Source organism: Protopterus annectens, chromosome 1.part2, assembly GCF_019279795.1.
Source record: "Protopterus annectens isolate FY-2018-M chromosome 1.part2, PAN1.0, whole genome shotgun sequence".
In the NCBI taxonomy this organism is placed as follows: domain Eukaryota; kingdom Metazoa; phylum Chordata; order Ceratodontiformes; family Protopteridae; genus Protopterus; species Protopterus annectens.
In genome coordinates, this window is record NC_056727.1 from 378721674 (window position 1) to 378746368 (window position 24695).

Here is a 24695-nt window from a genome sequence, read left to right on the forward strand (position 1 = left end):
ACACCCTTTTAAGGGCCTTTGGGTAGCTGATAATATTAGCTGGGAGGTGGCAGCTGGTACTACCATATAGTCTGGGTAAAAGGGGCACAGCTGGAGAACCTGTGCCAGCCTTCCCCAGAAGTGTCTGTGTGGTTGTATAACCTCTTTTCTCAAAGTGTGTGTGTGTCAGCTACTTGAGAAGGGACATAAAAAAACTGGTTGGACAGAGAGGGTGCTGAAGATTTTAGCTTACCCAGCTAGGCTGAGATCTGGATCCTATAGCTGTGCCAGTGGGGAGTCTTATTGGGGACCTGGAGAGCAAGGGAGTATCCAGCCCCAGACTGACTGTGATCTCTGTGTGCTCTTAAGGGAAATTGCACTTTACTGTGTGTATTTGTTATCCTTTCCTCATATATGAGACTCTCTCTCTGGTGTTAGTGGTGAGGATTGAGGCTCATTGATTGCTGGGCCAGGGCATTTGCATCACAGACCAGCATACCTATCAACCTCCTATTGTATGACATCTAGACAAAACTTGACATAATTAGTGGTCAGAGGCCCAAATACATGGCCATACTTGAAATATTACTGTTATACACTGAGAAAGTTGCTGGTGTTACAGGGTTTGTTGTAACATACCTGTTCTGAGGGATATGAAGTCAGAAACACACATGGATGGTACGAGTCTATATCACATAGTCAAACTGCAATAAGTTCTACTATGGAAATATCGAACCCGGAAGTTCGAAATGCAATAACTTTGAACACTCAGAACAGCAATTTTTTTCCCAGGGAAAAAAAATTGCTGTTCCGGTACAAAACCAAAAAACTCACGTACACTATAAAATGTTCCTAATGTGGGGGGCTTTGCCCCCCCACACACACCCCAACATGAGGGGCTGTGCTCCCCACACCCTCCCTACTTAAATATACCAACTCTGAGATCGCACCACAGAGGAGGAAATAGTGAAACTGTGGAAACAGCCCACCAAATTTTTTCCCCTGGGAAAAAATTTGGTGTCCCGCGGCTTTGCTATTTTGACATTTCGAATTTCCCAGTTCAATGTTACGATGTTTGGACACCTGTGCATTTGAACTTCTAATATTGACCTGATGTTGCTACTTATTGACTACAATCCTCAGAGTATGCAACTGATTTATCAAAGAAAACAAAATGTGTGAGTAACACACCAAATATAAGAGTCCAACCCCTGGCCATTCTGTGGATAGCCCAAAATGTGAGAGTTATGTCAACTACATAACACTGTCAGACTTAAAATCATGCAGAACAGCCATATCCACACAAACCCTGTCAAACTAGCATTACTTCAAATGTATAATGGCAATACTTATATTCTGACCCATGTCTGGAACATCTTCCCCCAGTTTGTTGGCCTGTCTCCACAGTCTTTGTTGTAAGAGTTATGTTTAAATACCCTCTGTGATGCTGTTTGTCAGACAACTCCATGAAGTTCAGCTTACAGGCTAGGAAAAGGGGCAATGCCCACATGAAGTACTTAGTTATATGAGTGTTTTTCCATGCTATTGGCTCTGGAATGATACTACAGCTGATCTACATGCTATTAGCAAGTGGGGGACTACAATTTGTTCACACACCATCAGCTGATCATGAGCACATTACCTACAAAAGTCAAGCTGCTGCCTATGCAAAACAGATGTAAAACCTACATCTATCTGAGAAAGAGAAAGAAAGGAAGAAAGAAAGGAAGAAAGAAAGAAAGAAATTCACAGCAACAGAGACCCACACACTGAAACTGTAGAGAACAGCCACTGATCCAGAAAAAAAATAATAAGGTATGTCAAACAAGTAAGCATATAATGGAATGCATTAGGGGGTATGTAAAAGTGGAAAATAGGAAGCTCAACAACTATTTCTCAACAACAATTGCTGTACTGAAATATTGCTGATTAGAACCTATGGTTATAGCATCTGTGTCTGTCTGCAGTGACATAGAAAACAGCTCATGCCCCGACTCACCCCAGGGAAGGATGGCTCACATATAACTACTACTGGAGTGTGTGTTGAATAATACTGACAGTGACACTGCTAGGCCACCTGCTGGGATGTTGGATATATCCATATGTTAATTGTGAATACAAGTATGATATAAATGTTTGCATCAGAAATGTGAGGGACCTGTACAGGGTATTTGCATAGTACAATACTGTTGCAGCTGTGTGTGTTGAACTGCATATCATATACTGAGCTCAAACCATTCAACTGTCCACTGTATGCACACTGACCATATGTGTGCCTCAGGTTTGTAGTAATGAACTCAAAGAGTTGTGTTATGTCTGACAAATAATTGACAACCTGGGAACACTGCCATTACAACCTCTCCTTTCCTTTCATGTGTCTGTTCCCATCAGGGGTCACTACAGCAGATCATCTGTTTCCATGTCTTCCAGTCCTCTGCATCTTGCTCTGTCACACCAACCAGCTGTATGTCCACTATCACCACATACATACTCCTTATTTAAGGCCTTCCCCTTTTCCTCTTACCTGGCTGCCTCATCCTCTCCCAAATATACTCCGCATACCTACCCATCACATGTCCAGACCAACAACATCCTGCCACTCTCTGGCTTTGTCCCCAAGCCATCCAACCTGGGCTGGCCCCTAACATACATGTTCCTACCCCTGTCTACAATTGTCACACCCAGTGCAAATCGTAATGTCATTACCTCTGCTACATCCAACTCTGTCTCCTGCCTTTTTTTATCAATGCCACTGTTCACAAACCATATAACACAGCTGGTCTTTCCACCCTTTTGTAGACCTTCCCTGTCATTCTTAATGGTAGTTGTCACAAATCACACCTGACACTCCTCTCCATCACCTGCTTCCTGTCCACACTCTCTTCTGTACCTCTCCCCCACACTTCCCATTACCCTGAACTGTTGTTCCCAAGTATTTAAACTTATCCACCTTTGCAGTATGTATTCTCTGCATCCTTACCATTCCTCCAGCCTCTCTTCCATCCACACACATATATTCATTCATAGTCCCACTGACCAACACCCCCCCCCTCTCTAGACCATAACTCCACCTCTCCAGGGTCACCACAACCTGTTCCCTACTCTCACTACAGACCACAATGTCATCTGCAAAGAGTACAATCAACATGGGCCCCTGTCTGACCATGTCTGTCATCCTGTCCATCACCACTGCAAATAATAAAGAACTCAGAACTGATCCTTGATGTATTCCCACCTCCACCTAACATGAACCTATCACTCTCAATGCAGAACTCACTGATGTCACACTAGCCTTGGACATAAGGATTCATCTCCCACTCCTGACCTCCTCATGTTATATCAGAAATCCTCTCTAGTTATCCTGTCATATGCTGTCTTTAAGTCCACAAAGACACAATGCAGTTATTTCTGACCTTTTCTGGACATCTCCATCAACAATCTCAGAGCCAACAGTGCATCTGTACTGATCCTTCCTGCCATGAAACCATAAAGCCGATCAGTAATACTCACCACTCTTCTTAACCTAGCTTCCTCCACCCTTTACCATTACCTCATGCGATGACTGATCAATGTTATCCCTCTTTAGTTACTACAGCTCTGCACACCTCCATTATCCTCATAACAGGACCTCTCCTGTTTGGTATCTACTGCTCTGAAGTACAGGCTAACACAGAAGGCCTCTGGCTAACAAAGTTCGCAGATGATTGCAAACTAGGAGCCATAATCAAGTCCCCAAATGATGTGGACATCCAAGAGAAGGGCCTCACTGAGACAGATGCCTGGTGTCAGAGGCATGGCCTCAAGCTCAATGCCAAAAAGTGCATTGTGATCCCCTTTGGTAAAAACTCTGTACCCATGAACTACCAAATAAACGTCAGTCTACTTAATGCTAAATGTGTGTTAAGAGACCTTGGGACCCAGGTGGACAGTAGTTTCTCCTTTAATAATTACATCATCACAATAGTCAGAAAATCCTTCTATGTGGCACACCTCATCACAAAAGGGTTCTCATCCAGGAAAAAAAAAGAGGTCATTGTTCCCCTCTACTCGGCACTCATTAAACCCATTATAGAATACAATGCCCCTTTTGGAATGTACCTCACAAGACATCTGCAGCAGCTGGAAAGGCCACAGAAGTACCTCACAAAAAGGATTACTGGCATCAAAGAGATGCCCTACACTGGACATCTCAAAAAATTCCAGCTTTACTCTGTAGCATATTGCCTAACATATAAAGCTATGTTAAACCCAGAGCTGTTGGACATGCTACACCTTAAGAAATCCTAATCCTTCCGAGCTACACACTCTAGGGACCTAAACCTTGTCACCACAATAAACAGGACATGCTAGAGGGATAGATTCCTGTCCCAGAGACTTCCTATACTTTGGAACAAGCTACCCATCTATGTCAAGCAAAGTTCCTCATTAGCACTCTTCAAGAAAAATCTTGATAAGTGGATGGGAAATAGGAAATACACCCCGGGGATCACTTCTGTGGCTCTGCTCGACAGGGGCACAGGAAATTAACTTTCGTGGGTGGCATAAGCCAGGGAACCTTGTTGGCTAGGCTAACTTAGGCCCTTGGCCGATAGCCTAGTACCTACCTATATACCTATGAACCTATAATCAGTACACAAACACATTTACCCACTCCTCATGCATCCTCTCACTTTCTGAACTGTTTGTAAGTTTCTTGGAGGCCATTGTTTGCTTGGGCTAAAGGGAAGTCTCTGTGTTCATCAGTGGCAGTGATAAACATTGAGCAGCCTGCCTGCCCCTGTGGGAGTGGTTACTGCCTTGAAACTCTAGTTTTATTGGCCATTTTGGGTCAATTCCAAACTCCTTGATCTCCCTCTCTTAAAACCTGATTGCCTCGTGGTTTTGGTGTCTTTTCGGACTTGTTGGCTGTTGGTGAAGCACCCACCAAGAGGAGAAGACGCTGAGAGAAGAAAGGAGCCACTTTTGAGAGTTTAAGTATTTTTCTTCAGATTATTTGTTAAGTTTTTCTGCATTGCCGCCTACTTTTGAGCATTTTCTGGCTTGTTAAACTTGATTTCTGTGTTGGTAACTGTATTTAGAACACAACCTGGAGCTGATTACTGAATTTCCTGCCTGCACTTATTTTTAAAATAGTTTTTTTCTTAAAACTTGCATTTTATCTGTCTCTGGCCTAGCACTCAAGTGTGGGGTCATTTACTGCACTGTTCTAACTTGTTGATACTTGTGAACTTCTGCTTTCCTTAAAAAAAAAAAAAAAAAAAAAATCTTGCTTTTTTCCCACTTTTCTGAGATTTAAAAAAGTTCAGTTACAGATTTGCTGTTCTGAACTGTTTGTAAGTTTCTTGGAGGCCATTGTTTGCTTGGGCTAAAGGAAAGTCTCTGTGTTCATCAGTGGCAGTGATGAACATTGAGCAGCCTGCCTGCCCCTGTGGGAGAGGTTATTGCCTTGAAACTGTAGTTTTATTGGCCATTTTGGGTCAATTCCAAACTCCTTGATCTCCCTCTCTTAAAACCCTCTTTTGCGCGGTTTTGTGCATAGCGCAACATCGGGCAGCGCCGTCTAATTGGGTTTAAACTATTCCTGGCTCCACAAAGTCTGCTCTTCACTTTTTCCCTTAGAACTGCTCTATCTATCAAATTAAACACCATATTCTCATTCTAAGGCCCCTCACTGGTCCAAATAAGTAATCTTACAAGTTAGCACTAATAAACCATAAGCACTACTTACTCTTATACTCTCTACGATTACCTTGTCCCCTATTGGTCCATTTTAATTCAGTTCCCTATATTACTCTAGCATGTCCAAAGGTCAGTCAATGGGTTCCTCTCCAGTCCAGCTGGTGAATCAGGGAATTTTGAGGCAATGTTACAACTGTCTCATGTGCACGGACAACCCTCTCCTCCTCCAAACAGGTTCAAATATATGTGAGAGATGCAACCATATAGCCAAACTGGAGGCTGAGCTCTCTCATCTCAAAACTGGTGTAACCAGTCAGGAGGAGAAGGTAACCTCACACAACACAATTCCAGTAACACATAGTCCCACCACAACAGCGAACCAAACACATAAAAACACAAAAACATACTCGGAGGCTCTAAATAAAAATCTACCTAAGCAACAGAGACCTCCAAAGCAGACATCCAAGCAAACGCTACCCCAAAACAAAACACGTACAACACATAGAACACAAAGTCAGTGTGCCAAGCAGTCACAGCCCTTAAGGCTGAATAACACACCTGATACTCTTGTAATAGGTGACTCTATTGTCAGACACACTGACATCCCGCTCACCAGGCTGAATAAAGAGGTCACAGTGAGCTGCCTGTCGGGCGTTAGGATGTGCCACATAACGCAAGTACTCAGGTCACTCCAAAGCAAATACAAATATGACTCAGTCATTGTACATGCTGGCGTGAATGACCTGAGACGTACCTCCCTCGACTACATGAAAAGAGACATAGAGGAGCTCTCTGATCATGTAGCCCAGGCCGGTATGACCCTGTCCTTGAGCAGCATCTTACTCTCACCTAGAATGATGCCACAGTATAAAGACAAAATGATCGATTTTAAGAATTGGCTAAAATGTTGGTGTCATTCAAAGGGGATCCAGTGTCTGTCAGCCTGGGATGACATGCTCGACAAGCCATGTTGCTTCACTAGGGACGGCTTGCACCTGTCACTCCTGGGCTTTCGCATATTGGAAAAGGCTCTTGCCACCCCCATAGTGCCTTTTTTAGGCAAGGCTCAAAAGTCAAACCCACCTCCATAGACAGCACAAGGAACAAGAAACTAAGGGTAATGCTGCTAAACGCCAGAAGTCTTAACCTCAAGATGCATGCACTCAAAGCTCTCCTCAGTATGGAGAACATCGATATCTGTGCAGTGACAGAAACCTGGTTCAAGGCTCCAGAGAGCACCCCAGCACTACCAGGTTATACCTCATATCATGCTTTTTGGCCCCAAAACCCAGACCGAACCACAAAAGGAGGGGGAGTTTCCATATTTATCAAGAATATCTACACCTCCAGGTTAGTGGCATTGCACAAAGTATCGGAGACCATGCATGTGCAACCGACAGTGGGCAAGTCTGCTTTTCAGTTTATAGCATCCTACAGACCACCCTCTCAAAGTCAGGAATCCCACTCGGCTTTCCTGAAAACATTGGAGAACATGAAGATCTCTCCGAACACCATTATATTGGGTGACTTCAACTACCCAAACATAGACTGGGAGCATTACTCAAGCCCCAGCACCTTAGCCCAAAGGTTCCTGGAATTTATAAACTCAGATGCTATGGAACAACTAGTCACCACTCCCACAAGAAAGGAAAACATACTAGACCTGATCATTACCAACATGGGGACTCTATGCTCCATACCAGAAGTATATCCCTCATTGGTAAGATCAGACCATAAATTAATTTCACTGGATATCCACATCCCAACCCCACTCCCAGCCCAGAAAACCACAGTGAAAAACTTCTCAAAAGCGAACTTCACACTTCTCAAAACCAAAGTGGAATCCTTCAAGGCCCCAGGGCCAGTGGAAACTACGGCCCAAACTGCAGAATCCTATATAAATGCATTCTACGGACATCTCCAGGAATGCATGGATCATGCCATCCCAAACAAAATCAAGACCCAATCATCCAAAGGCAGGCGTCCAGTCTGGTGGACCCCAGCCATAAATAAACTGTACAACAAAAGGAGGAAGCTACTACATGATAATCCCTAAAAGGGAAGGCATCTCTGATCAGTACTAGCAAAAAATTACGATCCTTCATAAAATCCTCCAAGGCCAGCTTCGAGAGAAAAATTGCACAGGACACTAAAGACAATCATAAGGTTTTTTTCAGTTATGTTAGGAACCTGAGATGCAACTCCCAGACTTTTTCTGAGTTGATTCTAAACAACAAAAAATACACTGAACCCACAAACATCGCCAATATCCTGGCAGACAGGTTCAGTGCAAACTTCTCCACCCCCCCCAAAAGAGCAAGTATCTATCCCGGCAGAGTGCAGCCTCCCAACTGATGCTCAGGTGAAGGCCGCCCTCTCCAAAGCAAAAAACTTTAGATGATTTTCCTGAGATAACACCAGCTTTGAAAGTTCCATTAAAGCTGGTTATGGAAGTGACGCCCCCGCCGATATTACAGGATGAACCTGTCCAAGTGACATCATCTGCTCTTGCAGCATGCACTAGCACGCATTCTGAAGTGAAACAGAAACAAGATGGCAATGACAACACCGTAGCTGCTATTGGGAAGAAGTCTCAACAGCTTACTATTAATATAGCGCATAAGCGCTTTCACCTAGAACATCCTGAGTCCGTTATGGAGAGGTCTCCGAAACAGAGAGGATTGCCAATGGGGCAGGCGATAAATTCAAGTAAACGAAAGAGTGAGAGCCCTTTAGGGCTGAACAAAATAAGCCACAAATAACAAATGGTACGTTGAATCTCTCTAAGTTTACTCTACAGGAAGCCCATTATTCTTTTCTGTGTAAAGGGCTTAACTATATACCTACCAGCAGTGACAGTTTGGTGTCTGCACTCACAGACTTGAAATTATTTTCTAGAAATGTTAATCTGAGACTTTTGTTTGGTGACTCTGCTACTGTTGTAGGGCAGTGTAAACGACGTAGTACTTTTGTACCAGTTAGTGTACCTATTGTGAAGGCATTTCATGACATTTGTGAATCCCAAATTAGAACTTTATACTCTAATGATGTGAAGAAAAGGACTTATAATTTGACTTTCAATGAATATAAAGCACTAAAGAGTTTACAATTATGTGATGATGTTATTATTAAGCAAGCAGACAAGGGTGGTGTGGTTGTTTTGATGGACCGAAATAATTATATGTCAGCAGTGTCTGTATTACTTGAAGACAGCACAGCATTTAAGACTATTACAACCTTAGAGGTCAGAAAGTGTATTACCTATGTGAATATGGTCATTTATGAATTACAGCTGAATGGTGACATTAGTCTAGATCTGTTTCATTATTTCACTGTTCCATGCCCTGTCATTCCACATCTATACGGTATCCCTAAAATTCATAAATCTATGGTGAATCCACCGATGAGACCTACTGTGTCAGGTGGCGGTTGGATAACCGAACCAATTTCTTTATATTTACAAAGACAGTTACAACCTTACTTGCCTCATTGTGATACTATTTTATGGGATACATTAGATTTATTGTGCAAGCTGCAGTTATGGCACAATAGTATTAATGATGCATTAGATAAGTGTAAATATTATTTTGTAACACTAGATATTACCTCCCTCTTTACTGTCATTCCAAATGACATTGGGCTTGAATTGTTGAGAGAATTTTTAGTCTCACAACCTAGTCCAAATATCAGACACATAGAAAATATTTGCTGTCTTATGGATGTAATATTGAAAAATAATATATTTTTGTTTAATGACACTGTTCCTTCAGCTTACTGGGGTAGCTATGGGTACCTCGGTAGCCAACACATATGCCAACTTGGTCCTTTACCAATGGGAAAAGAATCATATATATAATGAAAGTAATCCTTTTGTTGATAAAATTTGCTTTTTCCAACATTTTGTGGATGATTGCTTTATGATATGGGGTGGTACATTGGATGAGTTAAATGAATTTTTGACTTTTTTGAATTCAACTACGAGTTTTTTAAAATTTAAAATGGAAACATCTGATAACACTATAGTTTTTTTAGATGTTAGGTTACAGATGCATGAAGGCATTCTACATACTAGTTTACACAGGAAAGATGTTTATTCTGGTAGATATACCCATTTTGGTAGCATGCATGCACCGCATATATTTAAAGGCATTGTTAAGTCTCAGTTTAGTAGAGTAAGCAGGTTAAACACTGATGACACTGTTTTCTCCTGGCAATTGGAGGATATGATAAAAGATTTTATATCTAGTGGATATGATGAGCATCTTCTATCTGGTTTGAAACATAATGTGATGATAGATAGAGAGACATGCTTGAAACCGACATTTTTAGAAGGTTTGGCTGGTACAAATGACTATGTAAGGAATAAATCTGAGACAGCCATTAGATATGTTACTTCATTTAATGTAAAGTCAGGTTTTATCAAACAAATTATATTTAATAATTGGGCCATCCTTATGGCCTCTGATGAGTTGAAGGCTATCTTGGGTGATAAACCACGCTTTGCATATAGAAATATGAAGACACTTAAGAGCATGTTATGTTACAAGGATTTTAGCAGATCCATGCATGTACCCTTTTCAGTGAACTATGGCACTTTTAAGTGTTTTAATTGTATGTGTTGTGCTGATATTATTAGTAATGATAGTGACACTTTTATACATCACACTCATGGTAATGTTTTTAAGTTTAAAGTATCAGCCACTTGTATTACATCTTCTGTGATCTATTTGGCTACATGTGTCTCCTGTCCTTTGTTTTACGTGGGTAAGACTACCCGTAAATTGAAGGAGCTACATTGAACATAAATCGGAGATTAGGAGATGCTACGATAAGAATGCCTTCTATAAACATATATCTATTTTTGGTAATGAACATAAATTTAAGTTTAGGGTGATTGATAATGTATATCCTACATTAAGGGGTGGTGATATCAATAACCATTTAGAGACTAAGGAATATGAATGGGTATTGAGACTTGCTGCTGATTCACCACCAGGTTTGAACAGTATGGTTAGCCTTAAACCGATACTAGTTAAACTACAAAATACCAAATTGTGATGTAATTGTTCATGAATTATGTATGTTATATAGGATAGACTCTTAGGTTCATAGGTTCATACTAGGCTATCTGCCCGAGGGCATTTACAAGCCTAGCCCATAGTTTTGTGGCTTACGCCACCCCTTTAGTATGGGGAACTATACCCATTATTTTGCTGTGCCTCTGTCGAGCAGTGACACTGAGGTAATCCCTGGGGTATATCTGCGATCTCCCATCCATTGGTCAAGATTTCTCTTGAACAAGGCCAGCGAGGTGCTCTGCCTCACATATACCGGGATTTTATTCCACAGCATAGGGAGTCTTTGGGTGATGAATCTATCCCTCCAGCACATCCTATTAATAGCCATGTCGAGGTTTAAGTCTCCGCCTTGTGGCTCTGATGGATCTAGATTTTTGAGGTGAAGCATATTCATCAAATCTGGGTTTGACATGGCCTTGTATGTTAGGCAAAGGTCACCTCTGAGCAAGCGGTAGACTGAATAGAGCTGGAGTTCTTTCAGTCGGGCAGCATAGGACAGATGTTTGAGACCCTTTATCCTTTTGGTGAGGAACTTTTGTGGCCTCTCCAGCTGCTGCAAGTGTCGGGTCAGATACATTCCAAATGGGGCATTGTACTCAATCATTGGTCTGATGAGTGATGAGTATAGGGAGACTATGACCTCCCTTGATCTAGATGAGAATCCCTTCATGATAAGGTGGGCAATGTAGAAGGTCTTCCTAACTACTTTAGCTACATGGGTGTTGAATGACAGACTACTATCAACCTGGGTCCCCAGGTCCCTGATAACTTCTTCTGTGCTCAGTGGATTGCCACCTATTTGGTAGCTAGGGGTAACCTTGTTTTTCCCGAAGGGTATGACTATGCATTTTTGGCATTTAACTTTAGGCCATGGCTCTGGCACCAGTTATCCGCTTCTGTGAGACCCTTCTGAAGGATATCTGTGTCAGATGTGTTTTCTACTATGGCACCCAGTTTGCAGTCATCTGCAAACTTTGTCAGCCATAACCCTCCTGTGTTTGCTTGTACTTCAGAAAAGTAGATGCCAAACAAGAGTGGGCCCAGGACTGAGCCCTGTGGTACACTACTTGTGACAGGCTTTGAGTCTGACATGGCGCCAGCAACTCTGACCCTGTGGGTTCTGTCACTCAGCCAGTTTGCAACCCATCTTGTGATGTATGGGTTAACATTTAAGCTGATGAGTTTTTCAATGATACCCGAGTGGGGTATTGTATCGAAGGCCTTCGCCAGATCGAGGTAGGCTGTATGGACTGCCTTTCCTCATCAATGGCTTTGGTGACTGTTTCAAAAGTCAACGAAGTTTAGAAGGCATGATGTGCCAATGACAAAGCCAAACAGGGATGGATCCAAAGTCTGCAAATTCCCTATGTCTTTATTTATGAGGTCCATTATGATCCTCTCCATGGCTTTGCAGATAAGGCTTGTCAAGCTAATGGGCGGTAATTTCCAGGGTCGGTGGAGGCACCGCCTTTGTGAAGTGGGACCACAGTTGCAGTGCGCCACCCCTGGGTTATCCAGAGGTAAGACTATGATTAAACAGCTGTCCTAGCTGTGGGTTTAATTCCTCGTTGAGTTCGTGGAGCACACAGCCGGGGACACCATCAGGTCCCATGGATGCTGCGTTTTTTGCTTTGGAGAGGAGTTCTCACTTGGGCTGGAGATGTTTGGGGCTGCAATCGCTTGGTATAGATATCTCTCCTTTGGGGGAGGGGAGGAGAAGTTTGCACTGAACCTGTCAGCCAGTATGTTGGCAATGTCTGTAGGATCAGTAATCTTCACATCATTTTGAACTAGTTCTGAGCATATCTGGGAGTTTCCTCCCAGGTTTCTAACATAGCTAAAGAAGGCCTTATGATTGTCTTTTGAGTCTTTAGCTATTTTTCTCTCAAAATTTGCTTTGGATGATTTTATGAGAGCTCTTAGTTTTTTACTTATAGTGATCAAGGGTGTCTTACCTTTTAAGGATTTTGCTCTATCTTGTAGTAGCTTCCTCCTTTTGTTGTAGAGTTTGTTTATGGCTGGCTCTAAACTTTTATAATGTTTACATTCTGTGTTTTATACTCTGTATTTTATTTTGTTTTTGTTTTTGTGGTCACATGATTTCTTTTGGCTGCTGATCATGTGACTGATGACCTGTATTTAAAGTGTGAAATGTTTGATGCTATGTTTTAGTATTGAAGAAGGGTTCTGCCAGAAAGCTTTGCTTTATAAAGTGGTTTTCTCTACCAAGTTTTTGTGTTATATCAGTTTTGCAGCTTGTTTTTTCTTGTCAGACATATTATCAGGTCAGGCACAGGGTGACTGACCTGATCTGGCATGCCCAGCAGTGGGCTGCTGCTGTAGCAAGGGACTGTTCTGCTACCAGTAGTGGGCCAGCCAGTGAGGCCCCACTTATGGCAATGGATGAGCCCCTGGCCAACCTTGGGGTAGCCCCCAGTAGAACATCAGCACAGGACATAACAGTTGTGGAGGTGGGTGGCACCCAGGCAACAGGCAAGGTGCATGCAGGTAATGCAAAAGTGCACATCACTGTAATGAGGTTGCATTAGATATGTGTTCTATAGTCTTTAGATGCATATGTCAGTGCAAAATATATCAGTGGTTGGGGTTTATTAATGCACACATGTGCACATCTATGGTAAAGGACAGCAAAATGTGTACTGTCATAGTTTATAGTGTAACTGTGCATAATGGTAGCATTAATCATGGACAATGCATATTGTGAATCAGCTAACAATACCTCTCCTTCACAACTACCTAGGTCCCTCTCATCTACATGAGGTACAGCAGCCGGAAGCTGGTGAGTATGAGAATTTACTGTTGTGTCTCACCAGTACCCCAGGCATGTTAAGGTCATGCATGTGACCATGCACTCAACTGTTACAGACAACTACCAATATCTACATGATCACTTGTGGTGAGGTTCATTACCTACTATCACAGTGTATATCACAGGGGCATATTTGCATTTGTTGTTATGTCTCTGTAGCTCTGTAGCATACATATCTCACAAACCTGTCATTGCAGTACATCTGGATAAAGAGTGACAAAATGTGGGGACAAAGGGCCAGGAGTAGGAACATATTGTATACATTGGTGTTATACAGTGCATATAACAGGTGCACACACCTGTTAAAATGCCAGATGTTTGAGATATATGACAATGTGAGCACAATACACAAGGCCAAACATCTATCTAGCCTTCATGTGACCTATAATCTGTACAATGCAATTGTCAAACTAACTAATCTGCTAGTGGAGCAAGTATGTGACATGGACATTGTCTAATAAACTAGATACGTATATGTGCACATGATGAAGCTCATACAGTGGTGTAGCAACATGTGACAAAACCACAGAACATCATATTGGATACACACCTGCCATCAATTATGGACTCTTAGATTAACTGCAATTAGCACTCAGCTCACATATCAAGAATATCCTAACATAGACACACAGTTGCCTGCTACAGCAAAAGCCATGACTCACAGCTTAACAAGCTTCAAAGGGATCACATTTTAGAAAGACAGTCTGGAGAAGGCTACAGAAACATACATGCTGCATATGCAATGGAACACAGTCCAGATAGTCATCAAAAGGTGTTCCAGATATGATGCAACAGTGACATTGTGAAGAAGTGGACACCCCTACATGTATGTGGAGGTTCCAATACCAACAATGTCCAGGGAGGCTTTCATACAGCAACACTGAAGGAGTGTCAGACATCTGTGGAAAGTTCTGGTTGTGTACTACATGTGACAACAATCTTCCATGGTCTCCACATGTCTTGGATATAGGGTGTGTTTAGGAGATGGCACCTGTTCCTCACAACAAACAGCATCCAGTCCTGGGTAACTTCTGGATAGCATTATATCAGCTTTTCAAAAAGCATGTGTGGAAATGTGTTAAGGTGTTATGACACCAAGGTTAGACTGTATTTGTCCACAATATGGTCATGTTAGTATTGACCAATAACAGCACTGCACAACAGCAGAACCAGACTACCCACACACTGAAGCAGGCTGATGGCAGTGTCCTGCTTTGCATTTGCTGTTCACAGGTTTAAACTGTGGCTGTAGCCAATTTGGCGTGTATTATGACTGGATTCAAACCCCAGTCCCTTGTGACTATAATCCTTCTGGTGTCTGCCACATAGGTCTGGATGAGGAGGATTTCCAGCATTGTAGACAGCAATGGCCCACACCTTACAGCCACTGGACCAAAGGATGGCTTCACAGGAACAATATCAGCAGACTGCAGTGGCCAAGCCTGAGACCACACCTAACTAGAATACACAATCTGTGTGGTGACCTGATGACCACTGTGCACAGGGGATGGCCTTGCAGTCTGATGGATTAGGATGTGTTTTGCAAAGGAGGGTGTGCAAACATTGCCATGTCAAGATGTGCCATGCTTATACTCACCTTCCCAAGAGGACTGGATGCTGTGCTAAGGTCAACAGGTGCTTTACCAAAGTATCAGTTTATGGGTGTGCACCCCCATGCAACCTGTCTAATTTAGTCATATCATTTACAATATCTTACCCCTACCTGATGTGTATTTTTTCATTTGGAGTGCACAGGATATATGTAAAATGAAATGGTGGAAATGTTATGGCAATATCACTGGTGTCTCATGATTTGTCACAATATCCTTGCATGTTAAAAGGGTCTGTAAAATTGCTAGATCCACTGTAAGCTTGGGAAGTTGTTTGAGTAACCACCCTTGTTTTCACATACATGTACTGCAGGTTATACCATTTGCAGATCATAGTATGTCATTTAGTAGGGTCACCAATCCACTGAACAAAGGAGTAATGTATCAGACAAACATAAGAGGTATGAGCAGCAGACAGGAAAGATGAACCACATATGTAGATATTCCTGGAAACTCGGTACAGTTGGTAAGTATGTTCTGTATGTTTTTCTGCAGTGCTATACAGATTAAAAAGCAGTAATGTTTACATGGGTGCAGTGTGTTGTAGCTAAAGGCTCACCACCAACTAAAAACACTCACATATCCCACTGGTGTAGATTTGTAAATACACTAAGTTGAAAGGATTTGCACTGCATGTTGTTGAGGGCCTGTCCATAGTGTGTCTGTTTTGCTCTGAGTGTGTCATGACTGTCATCTGTTGCATAATGTGAGGTCTGGGGAATGCATGTGGGACAGCTCACGTGTGTGAGTGTGTGAGTGGGTGAATGTATGTACCAGCAAACCTTATAGTGCTGATAGTAATGTACTTTGTGTTGCCTTTTTCTCACAGGTGGACATGATGGTCGCAGTCCCTCCCGCTATGTAAGTGATGTTAGTTTGTTCGGTGACTCTCACCATGATGATACCCATATTGAGACACAGGTGGGGTAGTCAGGGGCTGCATCTGTGTCATCGGTTGGCATCCCACCTTTGTCAACCCCATCTCCGCACACAGTCATAATGCTAACACATTCCCCATCATCAGTGGCCACAATTGAAGGACAGATGGGTGCTGGCACAGAACATGAAAGTGTGGTGACTATGGCAAGTGAGCGCCCAGGCACTAGCCATAGCCATAGTCCTGGTGATGTCCCACACAAGCAGGTGGGCGGGGTGCTCAGAGGAGAATGGCTGCCCGTCCAGCCCATGTTGAGAGTGCCACTGCTGCAGTAACCAGGTGCATGTCTTGGTCTGTAATAGATGCACAGGCATGTAACAAAAGTAAAACCAGACAAATGCACAGACTGGTTGAAGAACATCTCCCTGGTGCATGTGACGATTTTTGTGAAATCATTGGGGTCCTGCCTGAGGGCAATGAGATCACTGATAGACGTGGGGTCAGGTCGTGGCACTCCTCTACCATGGGGTATCTGTGCTTGAATGTTTGGCAGATGGGAGGCAGCAGCCATATGCTGGTAGCTCAGCACAACGTTCAGCTGGGCGTGCATGTGGCTGTGCACCATCATGCTCCTGTACGGGCAGTAACACCAGCAATACTGAGGGTGGTGTGATGTACACGCCAAAATGCAGCAGGCCATTGGTATGTGGTCCAAGCCAGTCCCAACAGGGACACAGATCCAGCAGGCAACCATCACCATCAGGGGACAGTACTATGTCCGGCCTTGTCCCTGATGGTGCCCATGATACCCCTGACAGGTCCAGTTCCCTTGTCCATGGCCAGAGATGGTGAACTGCACACCCTGCCATGTACGGGCCACAGCTGTCCAAATAATATCAGTGTAGGGCAGCCACATGGTGTGTCTGTGTGCATGCAGACACACACGCATGCGCACACACACACACACACACACACACACACACACACACACACACACATATACACACACACACACACACATCACAATCAGTAAAAGGTCATCTCCACACACATGCACCACACCTGCACTACAGTATCACACAGCTATCACGAGTGCCACCAAGCTTATATGTTGGACAGCTGTCCAAAGGTATCTTTGAAGGTGAGTGACATCAGCAGCAGTGCTAAAGGAGGGGTAAGGGAGGTGCAGTGAGTGTGAATGGCCTCAAAATCCTGTCTCTACAAAGACACACACACTCTCTCTCATAAAAGCACACACATTTTCACAGTTGCCAGGACTGGGATAATAACTCCTACCTAACTAGTTTCCTACACTATAGTATTACACAGTTATCACCAGTGCCATGGATTTTATATGGCTGCCAGCTGCCCAAATGGTTATTTCAAAATGACTGACAATAGTAGGAGTGCTAACGTAGGGCAATGAAAATTATAGTGAGTGTGAATGGCCTCAAAATCATGTCTCTACAAAGACACCCACACACTCTTTCAAGCAAACACACACATCTTCACAGGTGCCAGAACCGGGATTAGAACTCCTTCATACCTAGTTTTTTACACTATAGTATGATGCAGTTATCATGAGCATCATGGAGCTTACAGAGCTGCGAGCTGTTCAAAGGGTTATTTCAAGGGGACTGACATCAGCAGGCATGCTAAAGTAGTGCAATAGGAAGTGTAGTGAGTGGGAATGGCCTCAAAATCATGTCTCTACAAAGACACACATACTCTCGCACATAAACACACACATTTTCCCAATTGCCAGGACTAGGATTAGAATTCCTACCTAACTAGTTTGCTATGCTATAGCATTCCATAGTTATCACAAGCACCACAGAGCTTATATGTTGAAGAGCTGTCCAAAGGTATCATTGAAGGTGAGTGACATCAGCAGCAGTGCTAAAGGATGTGGTAAGGAAAGTGTAGTGAGTGTGAATGGCCTCAAAATCATGTCTTTACAAAGACACACACTGTTTCACACAAACACACACATTTTTACAGTTGCCAGAACTGGGATTAGAACTTCTATCTATCTTGCTACTTATGGTATTGCACAGTTATCATGAGCACCAGAGAGCTTATAGAGCTGCAAGCTGCCCAAAGTGTTATTTCAAGGTGATTGACATCAGCAGGAGTGCTAAAGTAGGGCAATGGGAAGTGTAGTGAGTGTGAATGGCTTCAAAATCATGTCTTTACAAAGACACACATGCTCTCTCACACAAACACACACACATTGTCACAGTTAACAGGACCAGGATTAGAACTCTTACATAATTAGTCTGTTATACTACAGTATTATTCAATTATCACAAGCACCACAGAGCTTATATGTTGGAGAACTCTCTAAAGGTATCTTTGAAGGTGAATGACATCAGCAGCAGTGTAAAGGAGGGGTAAGGGAAGTGTAGTGAGTGTGAATGGCCTCAAAATCATGTCTCTGAAAAGACACACAAATTCTTTCACACAACACACACAGTTTTACAGTTGCCAGATTAGATTAGAACTCCTACCTACCTAGTTTGTTACCTTATAGTATTACACAGTTATTACGAGCACCACAGAGCTTATAAGGCTCAGGCTGCCCAAAAGGGTTATTTCAAGGTGACTGACATCAGCAGGAGTGCTAGAATAGGGCAATGGGAAGTGCAATCAGTGTGAATGGCCTGAAGAACATTCATCCAGAAATACAAACACACACTCACACACATTTTTATGATTTTCAAGACTAGGATGAGAACTCCTACCTAACTAATTTCCTACACTATAGTATTACACACTTATTGTGAGCACCATGGAGCTTATAGGACTGCAAGCTGCCCGAAGGGTTATTTCAAGGTAAAAACAGCAGCAACAAACCAACTAATGATCCACAAAAATAATAAATCCACGAACTTGCAAGCTAGTAATGCAAACTTTTTATTTCATAGGTGCATAGGTTCATAGGTTAATACTAGGCTATCTGCCCTAGGGCATTTATAAGCCTAGCCAGAGTGTGTTTGGCTTTCGCCACCCATTTTAAATTAATTTTGCTATGCCCTTTTTTGAGTTTAGTATACTGTGCCTCTGTCTAACAGTAACACAGAAATGATACCCGGGGTAAACCTACGATCTCCCATCCACTCATCAAGATTCCTCTTGAAGAGAGTCAATGAGGGACTCTGCCTAACCTGGACTGGGATTTTATTCCAGAGTGAAGGGAGCTTCTTAGGTTCATAGGTTCATAGGTTTATACTAGGCTATCTGCCCTAAGGCATTTATAAGCCTAGCCCAAAGTTATGTGGCTTACGCCACCCCTTATGTTAGAAATAATGTGCCCATTAGTTTGTTGTGCCTCTGTCCAGCAGTGACACAGAGATGGTTCCCGGGGTAAACCTACGATCTCCCATCCACCGGTCAAGATATCTCTTGAACAGAGCCAGCGAGGTGCTCTGCCTCACATGGACCGGGATTTTATTCCACAGCATGGGGAGTCCCTGGGTGATAAATCTATCCCTCCAGCACGTCCTATTTATATCCGTGTTAAGTTTTAAGTCACTTGCTCTAGTGGTTCTGGTGGATTTGGATTTTTTGAGGCGGAGCATGTCCATTAATTCCGGGTTGGTCATGGCCTTGTATGTCAGGCACAGGTCACCTCTGAGCAGATGGTATGCAACTGAATAGAGTTGGAGTTTCTTCAGTCTGGCAGTATATTACAGGTTTTGGAGTCCCTTTATCCTTTTGGTGAGGAACTTTTGGGGTCTCTCCAATTGCTGCAGGTGTCGGGTGAGATACATCCCGAACGGGGCATTGTACTCGATCATTGGTCTGATAAGTGAAGAGTACAGGGGAACAATGACCTCACTTGATCTGGATGTGAATCCCTTCATGATCAGATGGGCAATGTAGAAGGTCTTTCGAACCACTTTAGCAACGTGAGTGTCAAACGATAGGCCACTGTCAACCTGGGTACCCAGGTCCCTGATAACCTCTTCTGTGCTTAGTGGGTTGCCATCTATATGGTAGCTTGGGGTTACCTTGTTTTTCCCGAAGGGTATGACTATACACTTTTTTGTGTTTAACTTCAGGTTATGAATCTGTCCATCCAGAATGTCCTATTTATTAAAGTGCTGAGGTTCAAGTCTCTTGAGCACGTAGCTCGATGGGATTTGGATTTTCTGAGGTGCAGCATGTCCATTAATTCCGGGTTGGACATGGCTTTATATGTCAGGCACAGATCGTCTCTGAGCAGGCGGTATGCCACTGAGTAGAGCTGGAGTTTCTTTAACTGGGCAGCATATGGCATCTGTTTGAGCCCTTTGATCCTCTTGGTGAGGTACTTTTGGGATCTTTCCAGTTGCTGCAGGTATCTGGTAAGGTACATCCCAAAAGGGGCATTGTACTCAATTATGGGCCTGATGAGGGATGAGTAAAGAGGCATGATGACCTCCCCTGATCTAGATGTGAATCCCTTCATGATTAGGTGGGCTATATAAAATGTTTTTCTAACCGCTTTGGCCACGTGGTTGTCAAATGAGAGATTGCTATCAACTTGGGTCCCCAGGTCCCTAATTACTTCTTCCGTACTTAATGGATTACCACCTATGTGGTAATTTGTGGGCACTTTGTTTTTGCCAAAGGGGATGACTATACACTTTTTGGCATTTAGCTTGAGGCCATGGCTCTGGCACCAGTTGTCTGTTTCTATGAGGCCCTTTTGGAGGATGCTTGTGTTGGCTGGAGAGTCGATTATGGTGCCCAGTTTGCAGTCATCTGCAAACTTGGTCAGCCACAGTCCTTCCATGTTAGCCTGTACCTTCGAGAAATATATACCGAACAAGAGAGGTCCCAGGACTGAACCTTGTGGGACGTCACTTGTAACTGGTTTGGAGTCTGACATGGCTCCAGCAATTCTAACCGTGTGGGTTCTGTCCTTGAGCCAGTTTGCAACCCATCTAGTGACATAGAGGTTTATATTTAAGCTGGTGAGCTTATCTATAATGCCCGAGTGGGGTATTGTATCGAAGGCTTTTGCGAGATCCAGGTAGGATGTCTGGACCACCTTCCCCTTGTCAATGGCCTTGGTGACTGTTTCAAAGAAATCGACCAGGTTTAAGAGGCAGGATCTGCCCTTAACAAAGCCGAACTGGGAAGGATCCAGTGTCTGTAGGTCCCCAATATCTTTATTTATGAGGTCCATGATGATCCTTTCCATAGCTTTGCAGACCAAGCTAGTCAGGCTTATGGGGCGATAGTTTCCCGGATCCGTTGAGGCACCACCTTTGTTGAGAGGGACCCCTGTTGCTGTACGCCACTCTTTGGGTACATATCCTGTAGTAATGCTGAGATTGAACAGTGGTTTTATGTTTGGGTTTAGCTCTTCTTGGAGTTCATGTAGGACGCAGCCCAGGACACCGTCTGGTCCCATTGATGCTGTGTTTTTTGCTTTGGAGAGGGCGGCTCTTACCCGAGCATCTCAGATATCAGGAGGGCAGCACTCTGCTGGGATAGATATATGCCCTTTTGGTGGGGGGAGGGGAGAAGTTTGCGCTGAACCTGTCAGCTAGGATGTTGGCAATGTCTGTGGGTTCGATGTATTTTTTGTCATTTTGGACTAATTCTGAGCATATCTGGGAATTCCCACCCAGGTTCCTAAGATAACTAAAGAATGTCTTGTGATTATCCTTAGTGTCCTGTGCAATTTTTCTCTCGAAGCTGGCCTTAGATGATTTTATGAGTGCCCGTAGTTTTTTGCTAATACTGATCAGAGATGCCTTCCCTTTTTGGGATTTTGCTCTACCATGTAGTAGCTTCCTCCTTCTATTGTATAGTTTGTTTATGGCTTGGGTCCACCAAACAGGACGTCTGCCTTTGGAGGATTGGGTCTTGGTTTTATTTGGGTTTGCATGATCCATGCATTCCTGAAGGTGTTCATAGAATGCGTTTATAAAGGATTCTGCAGTCTGGGCCGTATTTTCCACAGGCTCGGGGGCTTTGAAGGATTCCATCTCGGTTTTGAGGAGTGTGATATTTGCTTTAGAGAAGTTTTTCACTGTGGTTTTCTGGGCAGGGGGTGGGGTTGGGATGCGAATATCCAGTGAGATTAGTTTGTGGTCTGATCTTACCAGTGAGGGATACATTTCTAGTCTGGAGCATAGAGTCCCCATGTTGGTGATGATCAGGTCCAGTATGTTTTCCCCTCTTGTGGGAGTAGTAACAAGTTGTTTGATAGCATTTGAGTTTATAAATTCTAGGAACCTTTGGGCTATGGTGTTGGAGCTAGAGTAATGCTCCCAGTCTATGTTTGGGTAGTTGAAGTCGCCCAATATAATGGTGTTTGGAGAGACCTTCATATTTTCCAGTGTTCTCGGGAAGGCCAAGTGGGGATCCTGGGTTTGGGACAGTGGTCTGTAACAGGCTATAAACTGGAAGGCAGTTTTACCCACTGTTAGTTGCACATGGATAGTCTTTGATGCTTTGTGCTGTGCCACCAACCTGGAGGTGTGGGTATCTTTGACGAATATTGATAGTCCCCCTCCTTTTGTGGTTCGGTCCAGGTTTTGGGGCCAAAAAGCATGGTATGAGGTATAACCTGGTAGTGCTGTGGTGCTCTTGTGAGCCTTGAACCAGGTTTCTGTTACTGCACAGATGTCAATGTTCTCCATGCTAAGGAGAGTTTTGAGTGCGTGCATCTTGAGGTTTAGACTTCTGGCGTTGAGTAGCATTACTCTTAGTTTCTTATCCCTTGTGAAACCTATGGAGGTGGATTTGTATTTTGAGCCTTGCCTAAAAAAGGCACTATGGGGGAAGCAAGAGCCTTTGCCAATATCCGAAAGCCCAGGGGTGACAGGTGCAAGCCGTCCCTAGAGAAGCATCATGGCTTGTCGAGCATGTCATCCCAGGCTGACAGGCATTGGATCCCCTTTGAATAACACCAATACTTAAGCCAATTGTTAAAATTGATCATCTTGTCTTCATATTGTGGCATCATTCTTGGTGAGGGTAAGATGCTACTCAAGGTCAGGGTCATACTGGCCTGGGCTACATGCTCAGAGAGCTCCTCTATGTCTCTTTTCATGTAGTCCAGGGAGGTACATCTCATGTCATTCACACCAGCATGGACAATGACAGAGTCATATTTCTACTTGCCTTGGAGTGACCTGAGTGCTTGTGTTATGTGGCGGATCCTAGCGCCCGAAAGGCAGCTCACCGTGACCTTCTCCTTGTTCAGCCTGGTGAGCGGGACGTCAGTGTGTCTGACGATAGAGTCACCTATTACAAGTCTATCAGGTGTGTTCTTTAGCCTTAAGGGTTGTGACTGTTCAGCACACTGGCTTTGTGAGCTATGTGTTACACGTGTTTTGTTTTGGGATAGCAGTTGCTTGGGTGTCTGCTTTGGAGGTCTCTGCTGCTTAGGCAGATTTTTATTTAGAGCCTCCGAGTATGTTTTTGTGTGTTTATGTGTTTGGTTTGCTGTCGTGGTAGGTCTATGTGAGACTGGAATCGTAGTGAGTGTGGTTTCCTTCTCCTCCTGACTGGTTATGCCAGTACTAAGTTGAGAGAGCTTTGCCTCCAGTTTGGCTATATGGTTGTATCTCTCACATGTTTTGGAATTTGTTGGGAGGAGGAGAAGGTTGTCTGTGTACATGAGGCAGTTGTAACATTGCCTCAAGATTCCCAGATTCACCAGCTGGACCGGAGAGGAGATTGATAACTGATCTTTGGACATGCTAGAATAGTATTGGGAATTCCTTTATAATTGTAAAAAAGGGCCAATGGGGAACAAGGTACTCAAGGGGAGTTTGTGAGGGTGTAGTTCTTTTAATTTTTTTAGTGCTGACTTATATAATTGCTTTAGTGAGCAAGTGCCAGGTAACTTAAATGCAATGTGTTACAGGTAACTTAAATGAAAAAACAACAGACAGTAACTTTCTTTCAAGTGAAACAAGGAAACAAGTACAGTAAGCAATGCAGATGTCATTAGGGATCCACAGAAGCACAGAAAAGCCATGTTTTAGGTGGAATTAGCGTTTCAGGGAAATAACAAGCATACAAACAAAGCTAGATTCAGCAGGCCTGTATCTAGTCTATGGTATAGCAAACAAGGTGTACCAATTTCAGTAAGAAACAGCTCAAATATGCAGGCACTATAAGCCTTTAACCAGAAATTCTCAGCTCAGAAGGGCAGAGTCTAGCCTCTCCTCCCACAAGAGTGCAGACCACGAACCTTCTTAATGTAAAATAACTGTCCTGAAGCCCAAGTGTTTAAACCAGAACTAATAAACTTTTAGAATAACAGACACTGAGCCCTCAATCAGCAGTTCCCAACTTAGAAGGATGTAAGCTACCTGTCCTGCCACCACCTGTACCAATTTCAGTAAGAAACAGTTCAAATATGCAGGCACTATAAGCCTTTAACCAGAAATTCCCAGCTCAGAAGGGCAGAGTCCAGCCTCTCCTCCCACAAGAGTGCAGAGCACGAACCTTCTTAATGTAAAATAACTGGCCTGAAGCCCAGGTACTTAAACCAGAACTAATACACTTTTAGAATAACAGACACTGAGCCCTCAATCAGCAGTTCCCAACTTAGAAGGATGTAAGCGACCTGTCCTGCCATCACAGTGCAGGCCCAAACCTTCCTAATGTAAAACAACTGGTTCCCTGAA